The sequence below is a fragment of the Chinchilla lanigera genome, unplaced genomic scaffold (genome assembly GCF_000276665.1).
Source record: "Chinchilla lanigera isolate Chin_1 unplaced genomic scaffold, ChiLan1.0 scaffold00006, whole genome shotgun sequence".
In the NCBI taxonomy this organism is placed as follows: Eukaryota; Metazoa; Chordata; class Mammalia; order Rodentia; family Chinchillidae; genus Chinchilla; species Chinchilla lanigera.
In genome coordinates, this window is record NW_004955407.1 from 26,958,527 (window position 1) to 26,982,637 (window position 24,111).

The following is a 24,111-nucleotide window of genomic DNA, read 5'->3' on the forward strand; positions in this document are numbered from 1 at the left end:
GTCTTCATGATTTTTTCATATTTTTTTCCTAATTTATGATGTTATTGATAATGTAGAGGTTTGTCTTGCATAGCTGTCTCATTTTATAGCTTCCTTGGAAGATCTTTGGATAAGCACCTTCCGTATGGCTAGGCTTCCTGACTGTTTTGGTAACCCCAGGGCTGACATCTGGGAGTCATAATCCCTTTTATATTTTTGTACCAGTTCTTGTAGCTGTATTTTCCTCCTGCTTCACAAAAATGATTGGATCTCAATCCTGGATACTGGGAAAACTTAGCGTTGGTTTTGGCTAGGAAGCAAGACTTGGAAATTGTGGTCTGTCTTTGGACTACATCCCTCAGAGCAAATATTTTCCCAAAACACCAATTTGGATGGAGAAGTAAGATGCTCATCAAATCTCACGTTTTAGTTTGTCTCAGTGTAAATCATTGAAGACTTTCAGGATCATAGCTTTGATCAGGGCATATCAATAAAATGTAGAGGACAGAATAACATTAACAATTAATGTAGGCCAATTTTTCAATTGCAGCAATAAAAATTTCACACAAACATAGCAACTTAAAATAACAAAACTTCACTGTCTGGCAGATTGCAGTCCAGAAATCTGGATAGGCTGGACTTGGTATTCTGCCTAGATTCTTTGAAGACCACCTTCAGGCTGTTGATGGACTACAGTCTTTACTGTAAACTCTGTGGGGAGAATCTACTTCCAAGTTCATTCAAGCTGTTGACCAAAGTCAGTTTTGGGTTTATAGAGCTAAGGTTCTTGCTTCCTTGCTGGGGCACCAACCTTTATATTTAGTTGTTGCACGTATTTCTTCTCATACTGTCTTGGTGACACTTTCAATATCATGGTCTAATTCTTCCCTCCTTTAATCTCCCTGACATCCCCTCTCATTTTGGTAGTATAACAAAAATACTTTTGATATAGCTGGATCACATTTTAAGAATGGTTCTTTATATTAATGGTCCCTGGTTATAATATTTGGTGATTTCTTTCATTAACTTTAATACCATATCTATGCAATTGATTTACATTAATGAGGTTTGACAAGTAGCATTTTTCACAACTGAATAATTTTCTATTACATTCATACATTGAAAATATACTTATATATCCTGTCCATTGAAATTTTGGTGCATATTTAATTTTACTTTAGACAGTTACTTCTTACACTACATCAATACTGCTGAAATGATCATATATGTTTTGATACTCATATGTAAGATTTTGCTCTGGAAACATAAAAGGAATTCCTTAACAATATTGTATAAAGTTTTATAATTTCTGTAAACAATATCAAATTAGCCTTAGTTTTGTTATCAAATTACATTCCATCAGCAGTTCCTATTGACTTGTATTTTTGTCAAATTTTACTTGTGATCTTGTTTTGTTTTCATAATTATTACTGATAAGGTTTCAGGAGTTCTCTCTTGAAACATATTTCAAATGAAATCAAACACCTCGAACCTCTTACTTGGATGAGAAACTAGTACAGGCTATCAAACGATCTCACTGTTTTTAGTCTCACCATAACCTGTCTGTTCAATTCTCTGTTTAGTTCCTTCAGTAGATAGAGCAGTAAGAGCTTGATTATGAGACCAAGTCGATATGCTTCCTAAACTTCTCCAATGTCTCTTCAAGGCAGTCTTTCTATGGCCCCAAAATGATAAGCTTTTCCTTGTTATTAAACTTTATCTTCAGCTGTCCAAATGCTTCTTTCAGTTTTTTGGGGCTGGCCAAGCTCTTTGCACACATTGTTCCCCTGTCTACACTATTCCTCCCCTACCCTCCTTTGCTCAACTATCAGCTTACAGTTCAGGTATCAGCTGTACCTTTTGTTCAGCTATCAACGAACAGTTTGCTTCTTTCTGAAAAGTCAACTTGGATTGCATCATTCACATTATGTTTGTCTTAGCTGCTTTCTCATTGCTGGGACAGAATATTTAACATCTAAACTTAAGGAGAGTTTATTTTGGCTCACTCTGTAGTTCATGGTTGGCCATTCCAAGACAAAAAAAAAAAAAAAGAAAGAAAAAGTATAACAAGGAGGCAGAACAGAGGAAAGCTGCTCACATTACAACATCCAGGAAATAGAGAAAGGGCAATATCCCTTTCTAGGCTGAGCATTTAGTGACCTGCCTCTTCTGTTTGGAACCCAACTCCCAGCAGGACACTAAGGTATGGGCTCATATTAATCCCTCGATGAACATAGCACATTCATTGTCCAATCACCTTCTAAAACCCCTCCTCTGAACATATGAGGCTTCGGGGGAACATGTTTTTATGTAAACCTTAACAATATTCCACTTTAAAACACTTCAGCTATTTTTGTTCTCACAAAATTTATAACAATTTGGGATTATTTATTATCTGTTCACTTAAAAAATCTTTCCTCATTAAATTATAAACTTCATGAAGGAATTATGCTCACCATTTTTATTTTCCTTTGAATTTCTAAACCCTAGAACAATTCATTGCATTGCATTTGAATAAATAAATATATGTAATATATCAAGTATTTCATGGTTATGTCATTGCTAACGGATACATGTCTCAGTTGTTTATATTTAAATATATCATATTTAAATAAAGAAAAATATGTATCTTTATTGAGAATAGCAAAACAATTTCAAATAAGTTAAATATTAGATTGCTCTATAACGATTGGAATATACTGAAAGTCAGTATAAAGAATGTTTTTCATGGATATATCTACATTGATTTAATTACTTAAATACTAAAAATGAACAGCAATTATAAGGCAATTCTCTCAGCATGGATTTTTGTTGTTAGTAAAATAATCAGATAGAATACTTATAATTAGATTAAATTTTCATAATAAGGAATATTTAAAAAATCATAAATCTTTGCTGCAAACTACCACTTCTAATAAGATTGTTTCCAGGGTCTTAATTTTTCAGGTATTGTGATATAGACCCTATGTACAGAATTTTGTTTATGTTCCCACCATTCTCATCCTTAACAACTGTTTTATCTCACTTCTGTAGAGGGCAGGTCAATTTTAAGAAATTCAATAATGTGCTTAAAGTTGTATGGCTACAAATGATAGAGCTGAGACTTCCACTTGGAGCTGTTTCAATCTAAAGTCTTTGCTTTTAAACATTGTGTTTTCTACGGTCCTCTTTAATCAGCAATCTGAACTATCACAAACATGTAATTATCTTAGAGCAACTAGGCACTCAGTGTTTTCCTGTCTTCCTTAACACAATTGTGTTGATAGTATTTCATGCAGTAGGAAATCAGAGAAAAAGAGAAGGCTAAAAATGCAGACATATTGAATGTGCAAAATATGGCTTGAAAGAATGAACATATGGAAAAGCAACAAAATATTGATCTGTACCTTAGAAATATCTATTGACTGCCATTATTTTGGAAAAACATTTTGCCCTGTATAAACTAATGTCCTTAATATCATAAAGATAGCTTGGGAAAAATAATTGATGTCCACTGCTGCATGCTAAATCATGGCAAATAGTATACAGTATGAAACACATCTTTAAAGATTTTCATGTCTATTAAAATTAAGCATGTCTATTGACAGCTTGACTATCTGAATAATTAACTACAAGTAAAGTAGTCTATAGAGAATAATGGAAAAAAGTAATTGGCTGCTCTAACAGACAGAGGAGAAAGAGTCTTCATTTTTTCCTTTTGCAATAATGCTCTCTACTCTAAAGGGTAAGGTAAGTATGAATTAGATTTTCATTTAAATATCTGCATTGTAAAATGTATAAACACATGAAAATATACATGTTGCTTCCTTAAAATGTTTTAGTTTATTTGACCAGACCTAATTCAATTCCTACCATTGCCCAGTATGAATCTTCTCCACATTCCAGGCTGAACTAACAATTCACTCCTGGCAGGGTCACATGTTTACATGTCCTACAGCATGTGCTTCCCTCCTATTGGTTCTTCATCTTCCTCTAATAAGGTTTATCTTGGCCGTGTTGGCTCCAGGAGGCTGGAGTTCACATGGAGTTCTCTTTGGTTTTGATATTTTTCTGCAAGTTTCTGCCTCATTCTTCGATTGTCCTTGTTGTGCAAAAGGTATTTTTTGCTAATTTGTGACCATTAAAGTAGACATATGCACACAGTGGGGCATCCTGTCAAACTTAAGACGGACTTAATGTCCATCTTGGATGTAGCACTAGCCAAGATGAACACCATAGGTATGTGTTCCACCAGCTGAGCCAGCGGGGAGTCTCCCTCTGGCAGGCCAGAAGCATGGTTAGTTTCATAACAACTAAAATTTCCTCTTAGTTGAACAGTAAAATTCTACCTGAGTTTCTTGATGCAATTCATATATATGCATATAGTTATGCATATGCGTATATACAGTTTATACTTCAGAAAATGTGAAGAAAGCCCAGTAGAACAGTGTCAGATTTTCCATTCCATGTCCTACATCTGTTATCCCAACCTCAACCGCAGAGTAGTTTTCATTGTGTTGCGATTTTCCCAGGCCTGACTTTCAGGTTTGGAAGAGAACACATGCAGACTGGCTTGCTTGCTTTCGAGTTCATATGAGTAATAGCTGCCTGCGTTCAATGAAGATGTTCACAATTCGATGGTGCATTTAATTTAAAATAACAGACTAAATTTATTCATAAAATTCATTTGGGAGACATTACTAGGACACTTTGTTTCAAGCCTAAAAACAGAAAACAAAAAATAAGGAAAGAATGTAAGAAGGAAGGAAAGAGGGAGGGAAAAAGAGAGAGGGAGGGAAAAGTGAATGATAGATGGAAGGATATGAGGAAGGATAGGGGAAGAGAGGAAGGGAAAGAAAGAAAGCAAGGTGGGAAAAGTTCTCTGAGTTCTCAATGTAAACAGATTCAATAGTTCTGATTTTTGTGAAGCTAATCAAAATTAGATTAGCTAACATTCAATTGTACATAAGAATCAGCAAATTATTCATACTTGATAAATGTTTACGCTCCCATCTATTTTCTTCCCTCTCCTCTCCAACTATGGAAACCTTTTCCCTTGGAGTTTGAATGCATCACAGTTATTTCTCTCACCTTTCATCTGAACTCTGTCCAATACGTGATTTTCTCTCCCATTTAAAAATGTCCTATCATGTTCACTTGGTTTAGATTAAACTATAGATATTTTAATTGTTTTCACCTTTGCTAGCTTAGTTTTATGGATATTCAATACTAATTGTTCTATTTTCCAAGTCTTGAAAAACCGTGTTAATTTGATAGTCCCAATATACCTGAAGATTTCTAAGTAGGAAGGCTGTTTCATCTTGCAAGATCTGTAATAATTTGTCCTTAATGTGTTCAACTCATAAGTTGTTGAATGAGCTATGTATTTGGGAAACCTCTACTAAAACTTTCAAAAACACATTTTAACATTTGGTTAAGATTATTTTCTTAACCAAATGTTCGTATTCTTAAGATGTGTTTAATACTGGAAATATAATTTTTATGTAAACATACAAAAACATATTTTCCCTGTAATGTAGTCTTTTAGCAGTTTCATAAAATGTACAGTGAATATTCTCTTAATTATATCACTAAAAAGTATATTTCTCACAATATTAAATATTTAAAAATTAGATATACTTGAGATGTAGCAATAGTTTGATTATATAGCTAAATTTTGTTTGGAGAATTATTTTAAGTAACAATTTTAAGACTGAAGAAATCTAGGAGAATACTGTAGACAATTCGATGGGGAAAATGGGCAGTTTTATGAGTTCAGAATCAGCAGGGTGAAAATAATGTCAGAAAATTTGTACTGCAGTTTATTGTTTTGTGGTTGATGTAACTGATGAGAATATGCTTTATAAGGCCTTGTCCTCGCAGAAATACATTTTCCTCATGTTTAGTTGTATATTTTTTGCTACCACATATAAAATAAAGGGATTTATTCCTACCAGTTTAATGTAACTTGCATTTGCATAGGTTAATATCTTTGAAAAAAAAATTTTTTTTTCTTTTCAGGTACCGGGAATCAAACTCATGACGTCGCGCTTGCCAGGTAGGCACTGTGCCGCTGAGCTAAATACCCAGCCCTTGAAAATTTAATTGTATCATTTTATATTTGTAAGGCTATGAAAGCATCTCAGTTTCCATTCTCATTTTACTTTCCTTTCATCTGTAATTAAAGAAAATACCACATGACATAACTACATTTTCCAGAAAGTATCTTTCATCATGACTCTTTCCTAATGTATCTGAGTTAATCTTTCCAATAAATAATAGTAATTGAACATAATTATGTAAAACAGTGAGTCTAGCACTAAACCTCAATAATTTCTCCCATTCTGTCAGATGTCTCTCGGTTCTGATGATTTTTCCCTTTGCTGTGCAGAAGAAGTTCTCATTTGATGTCATCCCAGTTGTCTATTATTGCTTCTGTTTTCTATGATTTTGGAATCATGTCCAAAAATTTCTGGCTTCTTCACACATTCTAATATATTTTACCTAAGGTTTTTCTAGTATTTTCAGTATTTTTCAGGTTGTAAATTTGTCTGTAATGCATTTTAAGTGGTTTTTTGTAACTAGTGAACACAGGGTTCTGGTTTCATTCTTCTCCATCTGGATATCCAATTTCTCAGCAGCAGTTCGAGAAAAAAAACTATCCTTCTTTTATGCGGGTTGTTACAACTTTGTTGAAAATAAGTCTGCTATAGATAGATATAGATATAGATGATATAGATATAGATATACATTTAGACAGAGATATAGATACAAATACAGAGGTAGAAATAGAGACAGAGATAGATATTGCTCAATTCTGTTCCATTACTTTGAATACATGTTTTATGCCAATATCAGACTTAAAATATGACAAAAATGCTTCACTAGATACTTCTGAAAATTAATGATTCAAATAGCCAGCAGGTATATGAAAAATAATGCTGCAAACCACTAATTATCAGGCAATTGCAAAAAAAAATTGCAAAAAAACTACCTTATACAGAGAATTATTGAATAAATGAGGTATGACCTCTCTCCATGTGGAATGGCTACTCTCAAAGAAGCTGAAGATAATGAGTGCTGGGGATGATGTGGAGAAAAATAAAACAATGCACAAGGATATTAGGAATGTAAATTAATAAGTTATTATGAAAAAGTAGGGTGTTCATTCAAAAAGCAAAAGTAGAACCACCATATGATTCAGCAACCCCACTCCTGAATATTTAGCAGAGCTATCTCTACTTCATGTGTATTGCAGCCCTGTTCACAATATTCCATACATGGAAACAACAGGAGAGGCTATCAACTGCTGCATGGATACAGGAAATACGGTATATATCCCCGATGCAATAGAGTTCATTCACAAAAGAGGAATAAAACCCTGTCATTTGTGACAAATTGGAAGGCAGTAGACATCATTATGTGAAATTAAATAAATCAGGTAAAGAATAAATAGTGTCACCTGATGTCACTCGTATGTCAAATCAGAAATAATTGATCTTAGAGAAATGGACAGTAAAAATGAGCTTAAGTAGAAAAGGCAGAGGTCGGGAGAAAGGTGCAAGTGGGCAAAGCACGAACAACAGGTACTAAGTTAGAGACAGGCAGGAGTAGGAAGATCAGGTGTGGTATTTCACAGTGGTGTGACTACAGTTGACAATTTTGAACTATTTAAAAAAGATAGAAGAGTGTGTTTGACAATTTTCAACACAGTGATGAATACTAAAGAGATAGATATGTTTAACCTTATTTAACCATTACATATTGCCTGTATATATTGAAACATCTTGTGATACACAATTAATAAGTATAATTTTTATGTGTGTATTTATCAGGCAAAAATAAAATATGCAAATTGAACTAAAAATAAAGGAAACAAAAACTGTCTTTTGAACTTACAGCCTGAGATCTTAAATTGTGCAACTATGATTCCTGATTCTGTGTTTTATTTTCTGCTTGATCTTCCTTCCACCTTCTCCTCTTCCCTACCATCAGCCTTAGTTTTTATTTTATCTTTCTCTTCTGCTTCTTTCCTTCATCCTCCTTTGCTCTTTCATTCAATCATTTCGAATATAGAACAACAGGAAAAGACGGTTTTTTGTTTTGTTTTGTTTTGTTTTGTTTTATTTTTTTCCAGTATCGGGAATTGAACTCAAGACCTCGCGCTTGCCAGGAAGGTGCTGTGCTACTGAACTAAATCCCCAGTCCCTGAAAATAGGGTGTTGACAAACATATTCTTCCATGTGATCGAGAGCCAGTGTGCTTTGCTGTTGAAATGAATGCTCAGTCCTTAGGGCAATAAAGAATATTCCTCAGTAATGATATTCGGAAAGTACTCATTTTTAAACACTTAACAGTTTACCTGCTCCACCACTTGCACAGCACCTGTGTTTAAATACTGACCATCCCAGTAAGATGTCATTTCAACCAGCTGATTCTTGTTTCCATGAGGTACACTTGTTTATCTTTTTATTTGTTTTATGTTGAATATTTTTTGTGTACTTTTTATTAAGAACATTGTGTTCACCTTCAATGTTTGTTTCTATTGAAATCTAATAATAAGTTCTGGTTATTTTCCTTTACTAATTTATGCTTATTTTATTTTTAGGAAATAACCTGTAATGATGTGTTACATCCCAAAAAAACTCTTGTAAGTTTTATACGTTTTTCATACATCTCCAGAACGCAGTGATATTCTTTAACAATACAAAACTGACAAAACTGAGACATTTAGACTAAAGAAAGAAGTGCCAAAAAATCTACAAAAGAAAATCTGGAAAGGGGAGAAATGGTAGCAAATCAGAGAGGAAGTCTGTATCATGAAGTGGAAAGACAAAAAATGTCTCCTTACTGTTAAGTGTTCATAATATAGAAATGATAGAATTTGAAAAACAAAATGAAACAAATAATTCCAGTAGGGGTCAATGATTATAATAATTCTATGGGTGGTGGTGACAGAGGTGACCAACATCTAACAAGCTATCATGTAATCAAAAAGGGAGGAAAGATACAAAATATTTATGCCCCTGGTGGACCAAACATTATGGAATCCATTTGTTATTTATTCAAAACAAGTGATTTAAAATTTAGATTAGGTGTAAAAGACCAAATAAGTGAAAAATAGAAGATAATGAAATGCTAATCATAATGTCCATCACCTACATCTTCACCATTAAGTTTAGTGGGTAGATAGTTTATGCAAATTATGCTAGCCACAGAAAAGAAGGAAAGAGTAATGCAACAGTGTAAAGTGTGTTGCTCATAGAAAGACCGTAATGCAAACAAGTTTCACAAGATACTAGATAAGACTGACCACACTGTAATGTTACAGTGTCTGTTGAATGTTTTAAAATGTACTTTACACAGAGAATTATTGAACAAATTTGATAAAATTGTCATTTTTATATTCCTGGATCTCTTTTCTTTTCTTTGGCTTTTCTGAAACTTTTTTTATTTTAAAGGGAAAAAAACAATAAAAATGATACAGAATTTGAAAACAAAATCATAGGAAATTAATAATGGTTTTTACATTGCATATTATCTTCAAAGTAGTTGCTCAGATTACCAGATATAGACATGTAAGATTGATCAAACAGTATAAGCACTAATTGCTCCTTTCAATGAAGTAATAGACATTAGTAGTACAATTATGTTAGCTATTTTGTGTGTATATATATATATATATATGTATATGTTTAATTTTCCATTCATTCTTTTCTCCTTTCCCCAATTCCAGTTCTTTCCTTTTGAGCAGTTTCTTTCTGTTTCACAATGTCTATTGTAACATTTGGATTTTATTTACTCTGTCAGTTTCTTATGCGAGGGAGACAATATGACGTTTACACATGCATGTCTGATTTGTTTCACTTATGAATATGGACTCTGGTTGCATCCATTTACCTCCAAAAGCCTAGAGTTTATCTGTCTTTATAGCTGAGTAGTACTCCACTGTATAAAATACCATGTGTTTTTATCTGTTCCTTGGTTGATGGGTATTTGGATTGTTTCCAAGATTTAGCTATGACAAATTGCACTGCTATAAACATGGCTGCACACATTTGCTGTGATACAATGTTTTCAATTTTTCTGAAAAAAAAACCACAAAGGGAATTGCAGGGTTGAATGGGACCACTAATCCTAGCTTTTTTGAGATACTGCATACTGTATTGTCTTATAAAAATTAATAAAAAATATCCAAGGTTTGGTCAAACTGTATTTAAATAATTGGACTGGTAAGTGGTTGAAATTATCTTTATATTTGGTTAATAGTGGCCTACTTTTCAATTTAAAACTATGAAACAAAAATGCAGGATTTTGACTTTCTCTTCTAATCTCACTGGTTAATCACCTTTCCACACCAGGAGAAAATTAATTTTATAATCCAGCTCAAATAACCTATTTTATTGTATGAACTGCCAACAGTTACACTTGACAGAATTCTGTATCCAAAGAAAATAGCTTAAATGAGGTACTGTCATCACTTGAAACAAACGGAATGCATAGTTTGTCTCTGACATGATTCTTGAAGAATGTAGGTTTTGATAAACTTACATCCATTATCTATGCTATGTTCCAAGAGATTTAAATTATTCTTCAATATACTACGTGAATTCATTTTTATAAAATAACTTTTACTTGCACCTAGAAAATATGTTTGTATGTGTGTTATCAATATGACATTGCTTTCATATATCATTGATTAATGCTATATGGAAGATGTAGATTTAAATTAATTTTTCTTTGCTAGACTAGATGTAGGAATTAACCAATGGTTGCTATATTGCATATTGTTGTCTTGAGATTAATTGTTCAGATTACCAGATATAAGCATTGAAAACTGGTCAAAAAACTTTAGCATTAAAGTTTTTTGCATTTCAATAAACCAGTAGACATCAGCAGTACAACTATCCCAGCTATCCTCCTATATATGTATAATGTTTCCCTCTTTCTTTCTTTTTCTCCCTTCCCTCATCCCAGTTGTTCCTTCCTTTAAGCAATTTCTATCTCTTTCATAACATATAATGTATATTTTGGCTTTTATTTACTCTTTCAGGGTATTACACTAGGGAGACAATTTGATGTTTACACATGTGAGTCTGATTTATTTCATTTATGAGTATTGTCTCTAGTTGCATCCATTTACCTATAAAAACCTTGAGTTCTTTTATTATTTTTTATTCTGTCTACTACTTTGGTCAGTCTTGCATTCTTACATCTGGTAATCTGAGCAACTTTGTTGGAGATAACAATATGTAATATGACAACCACTGTTAATTCCTATCATCCTGCTTTGAAACCCTGTATAATTTTTAATATTTTTTCTTTGTTTTGTTTCCATGTTGTTGTTATTTTTTATTCTTTTTAAAATAAAAAAATTAACTTTTTTTTCATTATTTTTGGTGAGTACCCAAAATATGTAGGAAAATTTAAAATGTTGAATTTATTATCTAACTATAACTATAGTCATCAACATGAAGTTTCCTATTTTTTGGCAAGTTGTTACTTATTTCAGCTATTTGAATTTACTTTAATTAATGTAACAAACATGCTCTTTAGTTTGTGTTAAGCTCTGTACATCATCATTTTTACTTGTAACAGTTTTATGACAAACATTATTGCTATAATGATTTACATCATAAGAACCTAAAAGTTATGCAAGTTAATTTTCTACTATCATATGAAATATTTAGGGTCAGGGTTATAGCTCAGTGGCACAGAGCCTGCCTGGCAAACAAGAGGTCTTGAGTTCAGTTCCCTGCACCAACACAAAGCAAAACAAACACATAAAAAAATTCACCACAGAAAAAAAGAGTAGAGCCTGTATCAAATGAGTCCTCATTTAGTATTTCTTATTTATTCACCTTATAGAAGTATAGCAGAGACACACTTGGTTTCTGTCTTCTTGTATTTCTTTAGTACATTCTTTGCATTGATCCAGTAAAAATGCAAATCTGGTCATGTAATGATGTTAAAATCCTGGCCTTGATTCCTATCACTGTCAAGTCTCAAGGCCAAAATCATTTATATGGTCCATAAATTCCTGCAGTATTGTTCTCCTTTTCAGACCCACTTCTTTCCTCTCATTAGCCCTGGTATCCTTTGCATTCTCATCACGTTGGCTTTTATTGAAATTTTGGATTTCCAACACAGATGTTTCCAACATTGCAGTCACATTCTCTAGAATGCCATCACCACCAGTTCTTTCTTTCCTTCCTTTTTTTTTTTTTTTTTTTTTTTGGTACTGGGAATCAAACTCAGGACCTTGAACTTGCCAGGCAGGCGCTTGTGCCTCTGAGCTGTATCCCCTGCCTCTCCACCAATTCTTAAGCTTCCAATAGTATTGAAAATGTTCTCATCTCTTCTTTCAGGGTAGGTGCTCTTTGTGGCCATGTCAATTCTATGTGACTCATTGTTTCTACTGAGTTTTGAAGATATTGCACAATTAATTACATGCTCATAGCTGATCATTTGGAGTTGAGATCTGCCTGGTTGCCCTTGCTGCCCACTCACAGACTCTTTTATTGTTCTGAAGACATGTGCTCCTGGTAGGGTGTAGGGAGACACTCATTTGTATGGGAATAAGCTGCACCATATCTGTTTTGCTTTTTTCTTTCATTAAGCTGATATATCCACTACAGTAATGTGCACAACAATGTTTGTAAAGTATGAGCAAACTTGATATTCTGTTTTTAATACACATTATGAAGCTATGTCACCTAGTGAAAAATTTTCTTCTGCAATTGACTACATATTTCATAAGGCGACTGATTAATGGAATGACTTTAGATATGGTTTTCTGCTCCTTTCCACAACACTGTTTTTTATGACTCTCAGCACTGTCTTCTAGACTCAGCAGACATTGTGTTTCACTTTCCAAGTGAATTTCCAAGACTTGTTGACTTTAACAATAAATCTTACTTATAGTTACTTTCTGGAAAGAATATTTTCCTTGCCATAAAAAGTATATATCTGCTCTTCTAACCTTGGCAGGTTCTATTTGAATTGTTCCCTAATGTACAGTGACTATAGCTTCAAATATAGCCAAGGGTAAATGAGTACTGGCCAACTTGGTCAGCCAAAATATAACTTCATTTACCACATTGCATTCTTCAAAGAGTTTCATTAACTATTAGAAATTGTTTTCAATTATTCATTTAGTAGTGTGTATGAATATTCAAGAAGTGTCATTGTAATGAGGGTAACAGTCACTTGGCATAGAGTATGTGATCAATGAAGCTGTTGATGCATAAGATCATATGGAGAAATCTCACAAATTTAATACAGTAAGACTGAAATAAATAACCCAAACGAAGGAATAATATTTGAATTACACAAATTACAAAAGCCGGCATCAGCAGACAATGCCATTAGAATCCAGGGCAACAGATTACAAAGGAAAAGAGATAATCTTCATGTGCACCAAAAGACATAGAGATTGGCACTATATGGCTAAAAATGTTCTTCCTCTCGGTCTGTATGCTGAATAGAAAAATTTGCTCAACTTATGAAACACCTAAACAGCTGAATGCATATGATGTGGATACATATTGTAATTTAACAAAAGTTAAAATTTTTAGACAAGAATTATATAGATAGAAGGAACAATTTTTTATGAGCACATCATTTTTTATGAGCACAACATGTAATTATCCCATATTCCAAAACAAGAATATAGTCAACTACTGCATAGTATAAAAAAGACCAAAAGAGAGTAAAACACTTTAGAGATGCACTTGATTAGACCAAGTAATGGATATTTATCACAAGATTGTACACAGAAATGGGAACAGCCATCTGTGTTAAATATAGTTACATTAACCAGATACTTAAAGGGATGATACACAGTTTCAGAACAGAAAAATAGCTCACAATCACAGGTAGGTTATAGTGGGCTGCAGTGGGATGCAATTTCCAGTATCCTTGTTCAGGTTAACAGGACTCAGTCTTGAGCTCCTAGGAGTGTTATTTCACAAGGCCCACTAGCTGTGTTGCACCAGGGAAAGACTTTCAGTCTGAGTGATTTGACCAGTCATGGAACAGGGTCATATCTTGTCTAACTACAGACTTCCTCTATAAAGGTCTATCTCCTTGGGCTTAGTGAATACGAACTCCTAAGTGTCAGACATCTTGAGATCTCTTGACATTATTACGAATGCACACCTGTTCATCTTTGCCTCCTGCCACCTTTATTTCCTTTGCAGTACAGGTGTGTTTTCTCAAAACTACTCTCTGTTAAAGTGCAAATTTCTTTTTCAGAGCCTGTTTCTTCCAGACACAATGTAAGACAATGGGTATCAAGGATAGTCTAAGAAAGAAGAGTCTAAGGATATTGAAGCTGGGTCACTTTCCTTCCAAGTTGTCTCCAAAAATATCATCATAAGGGGTGTGAACAACATGGACAGACTGTCTGAGCTGTGGTGATATGTTCTTTAAAATGCTATAATGGTATTTTCTAGGAACATGGAGATTCAAGGTTTCCTTAGATTCTGACAGCAGAGAGGGTGGAATGAGCATGGGAAGTATGATGTCTAGTGATGAAAAATCTGCCTCTTCAGTTTGATTGATGCTGGGTAGAGGTAGCGGCTGTTTATCGTAAGACCTTTGTGACAGTATCGTGGTGAGAGAGTTGAAACATCACCAGGTTCTACATGGGAGAATTGAAGCTCTACTCCCTATTTCTGCAGCACTGCCCAGTGGAGCAATGTGATTCTCACAGCTCCACAGAAAAAAATGGGGTAGGGAGTGGGTGTATTGATATTTTTGATTGATATGTGGCTGATATGGAGCTGCAAGTGCCAAAATAATTTTCCATTATTTGGTTATCATTTTTCTAAATTTTTGGCTACAGGGGAGCGGGCTTTTCTTTACCACTGTCTTTCACTTTTTCAGCCTGTCTGTGGGTAGTTCACGGTTAGAAGCTTTTGAAGCATCCTCTCTGGGATACGCCGTGAGAGGCAGTAAGCACACCTAGGACACCCACCAGCATGTTATCTCTCAAGTCCTTGGATGGTCCGTCTTCTTTGTTCACCTTCCATATTAGGAGCCACAGATCTTTCTCTCATTTGCTTTACTATATCCAGTAGATTTTTTTAGTTATAAGAAGAAACTTGGATGTATTGGGGTTATTGCCATTTGGTTCAAAACAAAAGTCTAGCTGGTAATAAAGGGGTAGAAAAGAGCCACTACTTACCTCAAAGAGGAGCAACTTGGAGGGGCTACCTTACTCCAGAAGTCTTGTTGAGAACACTGTGACTACATCAAATGTCAGGTCCTCTGTTTGCCTAGCGCCATATCCTCTGAATCATCCAAAGGAGCTGTTCTCAAGAGTGCGCCCCAGGAAACTACTTGACAGCAATTCTGAATTTCAAAGTCTATTTTCCAGACAGACCTATCAAGAGGTTATGGATCTGTAAGAGGAGGTAATCATGTGATCTCTACTGCCAAATATGTTGGGCATCCTCCTCAGTCTCAGTATATGACATTGCTGAGGAAACTGTCTCATTAGATTCTACATATCTTCATTTACTTCCTGAATTCTGTTTAGTCATTGTTTACACTTCTTTTTTTTTTCCCCTGACTTTGTTTATTGCCTTCTGTCATAAACTTATAGAAACACTGATAGCTAACATTCAATTTTTGAAAAAAAATTCTAAATACGTTATTCATTCTTGTTAAGCTTTCACAACTCCATATGCAAGATAATTGTGGCTCAGTTTGAGACTAGAGGTTCAGGTCATCCTTGGTGCTATCAAGTAAAATCAGAGGTTTAGAAATGTGATGTCATCTTTGCCACTGTGTTCTGTAGGATTTTAGGCATGAGTTTATGGAAGAGTACCTTGGCTGTGACAAATTCTTTTTTTTTTTTTCCACTTTTCTTTACTTGAATTAGGAATTGGCCACATATATTTGTATTTGATTTTCTTTTTACCTTGCATGTCACATCTTATGTACTCATTTCCTTCAAAATCCAGCACTGTTTTTTCTCTTTCCTTTCCTTTCCTTTCCTTTCCTTTCCTTTCCTTTCCTTTCCTTTCCTTTCCTTTCCTCTCTTTCCCTTTCTTTTCTCTTCTCTTCTTTTCTCTTCTCTTCTCTTCTCTTCTTTTTTTTTTCTTTTCCTTTCTTTCCTTTTCTGGGTAGCCTTTTCACTCTATCCACACCATATCCAAATACTGGCATATCCAGCCCTAGAAGAACTGTAATAAGGACGTTTTCTGTAAGTCAGTTAAAGTGTGTTAATTGAATTCCACTATATTTTCAAAGGATAACTGGAAATTCTAACATTTTCATGACACTAAAAATTTATTTACAATTATGCCTGAAACAGAAATATTAAATTATGTGGCTTTTTCTACCTATCAAGGCTATTGAGGATTGGTTTACACTCAGCTCCAGTCTTTTAAAGAACATATAGAAAGCAAAAGAGCAGAAGACAGTAAACAGAGGAAACAGCCAAGCAATGCCTTGAGCTCTTGTGTGCATAACCCCTCCCCAGATTCATTCTGTTCTTTGTATCTTAGCTAAGCAGCAGACAAGTGGCCCTCCCAAGCTTCTAGGTGTTTTATAATCTCTTTCCACTGTTATAAATTCTCAGATTTTCTCTTATTTTTCTTCATATTATGAGGTGCTCTCCTTGTCCTGTGACTTTCCCTTGCAGTTCTCTTTAATTTTTGGATTGTGTACAGTTTCATTGTCTTGAACTGGATACATTCCTGAATCACATGTGTAGAGGATCACAATCTCACCTGCAGTTTCTAGACAAAGCCTGCTAACACCAAAATATTAGTAGAAAAGTTAAACCAAAACACTTTCATGCCACTAAATATTTCTAGGCTTCTCAAACTGACGCATCTGCCTCAGTGAGATTAAAACTGTAATAAATATATGATTTGCATACTGGCAAACAAGGCACTGGATATGGGTAGTGAAAAGCTAAACAGCTGTACATGTCCCCCTCAATTGAGTGAAGCAGCACAAAGTTTTAAAAATTATAACCCTACCCCATTTTCCTTACTGTTTAAAAATGTAGCTACCTGTAACTCTAAGAAAATAAATATAACCAGGGAAAAAGATATTTCAAAATCAAGCTCTGTGAAATGCTGAATAGAATAGTGATGTAAGATACTGCTTCGCGGTCCATTGTAAACTGTCAGGTTTTGTCTTGGAAACAGCTTGGCTTCGAGCACTGGCTTCCATGCATCAAACAATACAGAGAACAAGAAGTAGCCTGGCCAAGAGTTTCAGCAACATGAGAAACGCATAACTCTCATCCAGAAGTTGTAGGAAGCTATCATGTTTTTTCCTCAGTAGATTTTAAAATGAGAAAACCAAGAGTTTTCAAGTGAGTCATACCTGGGTATTTTCCCATGTAACTTTTTAAATTGGAGATTGAAATTCAAGCTCACAAAACTGAATTACATGCAAATTTGTGTTCCTGGGTTGGGGGATGATAGGGTCAAGATAAAACATTAAAATTAACATAACTCACATGTAAAGCCTTCAACACGATTTACATATTATATCAACAAGAACAAAATTAGACTAAACTTTGAAATTATTAAATTTATGTTTCATACAATAAATAGTTTGCAAACTGGAGGAACTCAAACTGAAAGGATGGCTGGCTAACTGAAACCAAATATAGAGGTTATTTACCCAGAATTCACTATCACCACAGGGCAAGATGGCAATCTCATTTTCGTTTATGGTTATCAAGAGACATTTGTAAGAAGTCATCTATGTTTTGTGGATGTGACCTCGCTGACTTTATCTGCTCAGGGTATTCTCGAGCCTGACCTCCATTTTAACAATTCCCCTTTTGGCTATCCTCTCAGAAAGTGGGCAATACAACCTAATAGCATAGCACTACTCTAGTAACATTGTTGTTGTACAGGAATAATCATGTAGTTGCTGCCATAGCCTTAATGGAGTAAGGAAATAGGGCCTGGGGGACAGATTTAGGGATCTTCTATAAATCACAATGATCAGATATGGACTCAGGAGAGGAAAGAAAATCTATTGATTCATGGAAAATAACATCTCTCAACAATGTCCAATTGTCCTTGATTGCAGAAGAATACAAAAAACCATACCTGCTAGCAGGCCATTGGATTAGTCAGGACCAGTAAAAGGTGAGAGGAAGTGATATGTGTTTCTTCCTTGTTGCATTTGTGTCAACCACAGGTACAGCTCTAGCTATCACGTTGTCTGATACTGAATGGAGAGCCCGTGGTAAAGCAACAGAATCAGGAGTATCAGCACCCTGGTGTACTGAGTCACTACCTGGATGAGAGGCAGCCGATCCCATAGTACAATTAATAGTTATGAGAAATGCACTGTGTTCAGCTACTGAGATGTTGGGTTGGTAGTATAGCCTCATGTAGCCTAATTAATACGGGAAATAGTGGGCTGGGGATATAGTGCAGTGGTACAAGCGCCTGCCTGGCAAGTGCAAGTCCCAAGTTCGATTCCCAGTACCAAAAAAAAAAAAAAAAAGATTAATAACATGGGAAATTATATATTATAATACTCATCTATAACCTATAAGCTTTAACAATATTTCTGAAACATCTGTTTAATATGTAAAATAGAAAAAAGTTCAATCTCTGGAAAATGGAAATTAATTTCATAGGTCAAATGACTTATGTTATCCTAGTACTACTTATATACACACTGTTGGTGAGGTCTGATTTTGTCAACTGGTCCCCCATGTAACTCCATAGTAAACCCTATCAAGTTAAGGTATGCTTGGGATGGTACTCACCTCATTCATGAATTATTTAGTAGGAAGTATCATGTAATAACTCCATTGGGGCCAGCAAAGGAGAGTTCTGAGATAGAACTAGGAATGATGTTTATGTTCTCATAATGGGTTGCAGGTGAAATGTCTCCCTTTTTATGATAGGCATTGCTATTTTTGCAGAAGAATTCTAAAACTAAAATTATGAGTAAAGTTAATTTAAGGAAGAAACCATCTTTCACAAATGGCAGTGAAACTTTCTTCATGTCCCACAATACATGGCCTGAAGTGACATGTCAACTGACTTTCATTGCAGACTAAATAATTTGGGTTGAGACCCCAAGCACTATATCATCCATGCAAAATACTGCAGGCAAAATATTTTTTTAACTGAGACAGAAGCTCATAAGAGCAAAGAAAGGGAAATAGGGAGAGGATTATTATGGGGTATATAGTGCAGTTGGGTAGAAAGAGCAACTTTTGCTGCTGTAAAGCACAGAAGGATAGCTGTGGTTGACAACAATTAATTGTATATTTCAAAATAGCTGGAGAGAAGTTGAAATAATATATGCTCTAAGCAGCAGCTATGCCATTTCCTCCACCTGAAAATTATACATTGTGTACTTGTACTGAAGCATCACGCTAACATATAATTACTATACGTTGATAAATAACTGGAGCAATTGTATCGTGCCCCCCCAAAACAGAGTTTTGTTAGATTCAGCAGTTGTAAATTGCACAATATTTTTTCTTTATTTTTCTCTTTCCTATGACATATTTATTTAATTTGTAAAAAAAAAAAAAAAAAATCCCTCACTGCAGGTCTTCCATAGTAATCATCAAATAATTCTAACCTTCTGGGAAGGAGATTGGTTTGAAAATCCATTGCTTGTGGATATTTTTCTAATGAACAAACAATGTTTTTCTCAGCCCTCAGACATTCTAACTGGGTGGGTAAAGTATGATATATGTTGTTTTCATTCCCAATAGAAAGACTTGTAATTTATGAAGAAATGAATGTCAGGTTGAAGTTATAAAAATGATGTTTAAAAACTTACCAATCTTGTATTTAAATGTTAGCTAAATAATCGATTAATTATCTCAACTGTATCACATTGTCTATCTTGGTACATAAAATTTATTCATTACATTTCGATGAGAGAAGCTCTCCAGGAGAGTTTAACATTTAAAATGATGCATAAAAGTTGCTTCTTAAATCTTGAAAAATCCAAACTGTATTATTTAAACAATGATTTCACCTTTTTTTTTTTTTTTTGAAACAAATTTTTGTTACACAGTTCATGCTGGCCTGGAACTCACTATGGAGCCCAGCCTGGCCTCAGCCTTGCAGCAATCCTCCTTCCTCAGACCCCCAAGTGCTAGAATTCCAGACATGTGCCACCACGCCTGGCTATTTCTCCTTTAATTTACATAAAATGCCCATCTCAGAACCATTACATTTAGAACTGTGTAAGATAAATTTAAAACAATGTTGGCAAAAAATACCCATCATAAAACAACACAAGAACAAGAAAGATGAATTCATGTAGAGGTAAAATATTTGTTTCTGGGATTGGCACGTATGTCTGGTGCGGATGTTAGGCAGATATGACGTGTTATTATTTTTGAAGTGATGCAGTGTTGTCACAGTCCAAAACATGAAATGGGAGGACAGCTTCTATCATCTTTATGAAGCATGAATGAAATATTTTCTGTCAAGATAACATTCTGATTAGTTATGTAGAGTTCTTAAGCACTGACTCACAGTTAAAGTAGGAATTTTCATTAGCCAGTGCTGCAAATCTTTACTGTCAACTCCCAAGGTGGACTTCAATGATTTAGCACTGGATCACATGAACACAGACTCAGACAGCTCTTTAGCTTTAGGTAGTGAAATGATAATAAATTGAATAACTGAAGCAAAATACTATGATTTATAGCATTTATAGATAGTTTCTATGATGCAAATTATACTTACAGAGGCCAATTTCAAGCTTGAAAAATTATCAATATTTAGGAATATACAAACAAAAAAATGGGATGGTTAGAGCATCCCACTTCCCTGGGCAAAGGTCTTAAGGGAGCGCCAAGACTTTGTTCATAATATGAGTGGTGCCTTGTCCTAAATTGAGAAGTCCTTAGTGGCTAAGCAGGATCAAAAACCAGTACAGCCACATCTTTATGTCTGTATATTTTTATGACTATTTTTGGGACAAGGAACTATGTAATGTTGTCTTTGGAAATAAAAGTTTGGAATTTCAAACTAATAGATCCACATTTCCTCCCAGAGCTGGAACATCGTGGAATAAAAATCATAGTGCCATCACCACTTGGGGGCCCATGATTCCATACTGCCCTAGAAATTATTAACAGATCCCATAGGCAATAATGGATGAAGTGAAGACCCCCAGAAGAGAATTTGGGGTTTCTCTCTGGACACTTTTAATTACTACCTTGCTTTTTAGTACCTGGATTAGTGAGGAATAGAAATGCTTGTTCCCATTGTAAAACTGAAATCCTTCTTGTAAAATATTTTTCAAACTTGAAAGTTTGAAAAGCATTATTGATATTTATTTATTTATTGAAGTTTGATCCTTTCTCTGATTCCTTGCCTGAGAGTTCTGATCCCCATTTTATTCTCTTGTTTACCTCAATGTACCCATTAGAAATTTCTGGAATCCAAGCTGCTACATGTGAGGCACATTTGGTTTCTCAGACTGCAAATTCGTAAAAAATAACTTGAACCATTCATGTCCCTGAGTTTACAGCAACGAGAGAGAAATTATAACAGGGATTGTTCACATGAACTGAGAACTATAGAATAGTGGGATTTGTTCAAATTTTATGTCTAACATGTCTTTGAATCATGCCTTTGTGCTTAATTAAATTCAGTTGTTTTCCAGTGTTTTAGCCAACAATACTAGTGTTGAAGTTGAAATGTGCTTTATTTTTATTGGGTGCCAAGACAACAAGATATCAACATATGTAAAATTTAAAACAAAATAGATCTATCAATACATACATGAAGTTTTGCAAGATGTCCCAACTGTGCACATTCCTCAAGGGAAGAGCAAAGAGAATTTGCCAAAATAACTTTTCCAGTAAGAAGCATATGACCAAGTAGAAATCCTTTCATGACAACAAAAGTCTTAGCAAACAAAAAAAAAAAGACTAGATTTGGTCCACATTTTAAGAATTTGAAATATAAAGAATTATCTTCAACTGTGGCTTTGCATGGTATAGTTCAAAAGTATTTGCTGTCAGGGAAACAAGAAGAAAAAAGTTGGAATACACAGGTTTCACTGACATAGATAGCCCATGAAATCGTTTGCCTCTGGTTCTTATATTTCTGACTTTTATTCAATGCTTGTAATATGACAAAAGTCACTGATTTGTATGCACCACTCCCTCTACACACCCCTTACTTTGTTTGAATCCTGCAAGAAGTTTGTTCCTTTGGCATGGAATTTAGTATTTAGACATGTCTTGGGTGTTCTGCATTCCTAGATTCAAAACACTAAGCTATTTGATAGAACATAGTTGATAGGCTACTCTTTTCCTCCCTCTAAAATGTCATCAGGTTTTAGCCAAAGAAGCATATGAGGTAATATAACACATATGCCAATAGGATATTAATTTCTAAATAGTGCATCCCAAACATTCAAGTGTTACAGGAATACTTTCTCAGTTAACTCCCCAAAGGGTGTAACAAAAACTAAATGTGTCTGTAAAAAGTGGTTTTTGAAACATGTATTACATTATGTTCCAGTGAATGTGGTTTTAGGAGTGTTTTTGAGCATACTATGTAAATCCTCTGTCTCAATCTCTGTATTTTTCATGGAGGGCCACTCCTCAAAAGAAAATATTTCAAACACTCAAAATTATCCCAGGTACTTAGTTCGCTGGGCTTCTGCAAACTTTACATCAACAAAGAAATGCCTCAACTGCATTCCAAATTCTGATGAACACTGCTTTTTCAATGATCTTATTAATTTACATCACAAAGACACAGGAGTTTATGTAAAGCTTACATAGAGAAATGGTTGAAAAGTCTTGACTCCATTTGACAGAGTAATTCGGCGAGCAGTTATGTACCTACTTTCTTCTTAGCTCTGTTAAATAAAACATACTTATTTAACTTTGAAACTTAGAAGGATTGGTGAACATTGCATGTGTTATCTAGTGAGAAAAACAGAAGGTGGTAATGATGACAGTAAGATTTGGGACAAAAGGGACTAAAATGCCATGACTCTCTGTACAGAGGAGAAAGTGAAAGCCCTTATTTGCACTGGCACTGCCTATTAGGTGAGTCAAGGAGAGATTTATTTTCACACTGAAACATTTCTTGAAGTAGCAATCTAAATGAAGTTCATCATTTTACTCTCTTAAAACCTGCAATTTCCTTTCATCTCACCAAGAAATACATTTCTTTATATCTATATTCCATGAACTTTTATTTGAAGATTATGTATTCCAAGGTGGAATGGAGCTTCCAAGGCAGGGGTGACTGTTAGCTCCACTGACTTGAACTGTTCTTGGCTCTTTCCTTACTCTAAACTGATCCCTATGAATTGCTGCTTTTTGATGTGTTGTTTTCGATGAAGTTTCACAGTGAGTAGCAGAATGTTTTCTCTCCCATTCTACCCACATCCAAGGGTCTCATAAATTGCCTGCTCTTGAGTGGTCCAGAGAATAAAGTGGGGCAATGGTGTCAACAACTCCTGTGAGAGATTCTCTATTCAAAACCATCTGACTTGCGGATTCTCTTAGACAGAAGAGTGGGCAAACATACACTTATCCCAATTGTGAATTACCATGAGCTATCTCCTCTTTTGAGGGTTGGAAGCTGTCAGATACCTTTAAGTACTGTATATAACTGCAGACCATATCTAGCACTGAAAAAATTCCAACCAAGTTAGGTCATGATATTCCATCTCTTTTACTAATATTACTAGATAATTAACTATTATGCACATATATTCATAATAATTTATTTTTAGCATGAATATTTATTCATGACAATTTTTATTTAATAAACACTATTCACAATGCAATATATTTATTGATAGTAAATATATCTGTTCATATATGTTTGAATATTCTGCCTAACAAAATATTAGTTTGATTTATTACTACATTTTAAGCCAAAGGCCAGTGGTGGAAGATAGAAAGTTCACCAGTGGGATGAAGGATCTGTGCCAGCAGGCTGAAGGATCTGCACTGGAAGCCAGGAACTGATGTTCAAGTTAAGAACCAGAGCTTACCTGAAGAGAGCCACAGCCATCCTCAGTAACAGCAAGGACCTGAGCATCTTCAGTGATGAGAATATCTGAGTTAATATCTGAGGGGAACCACTCAGACCACTTCAAAGCTCAAAGGCATCTAAGGACACCCAAGGAAGTGACATTTGTCTAGAA

General features: G+C 34.7%; 1 long non-coding RNA gene across 1 annotated transcript; it reads left to right on the forward strand.

The window, feature by feature from the left end:
- Positions 1-2,086: 2,086 nt before the first annotated feature.
- LOC106147000 lies at positions 2,087-8,805 on the forward strand. The gene is made up of 3 exons (XR_001231695.1): positions 2,087-2,182; positions 5,980-6,016; positions 8,567-8,805. It is a non-coding gene; the product is annotated as an uncharacterized LOC106147000 (long non-coding RNA).
- The last annotated feature ends 15,306 nt before the right edge of the window (positions 8,806-24,111 follow it).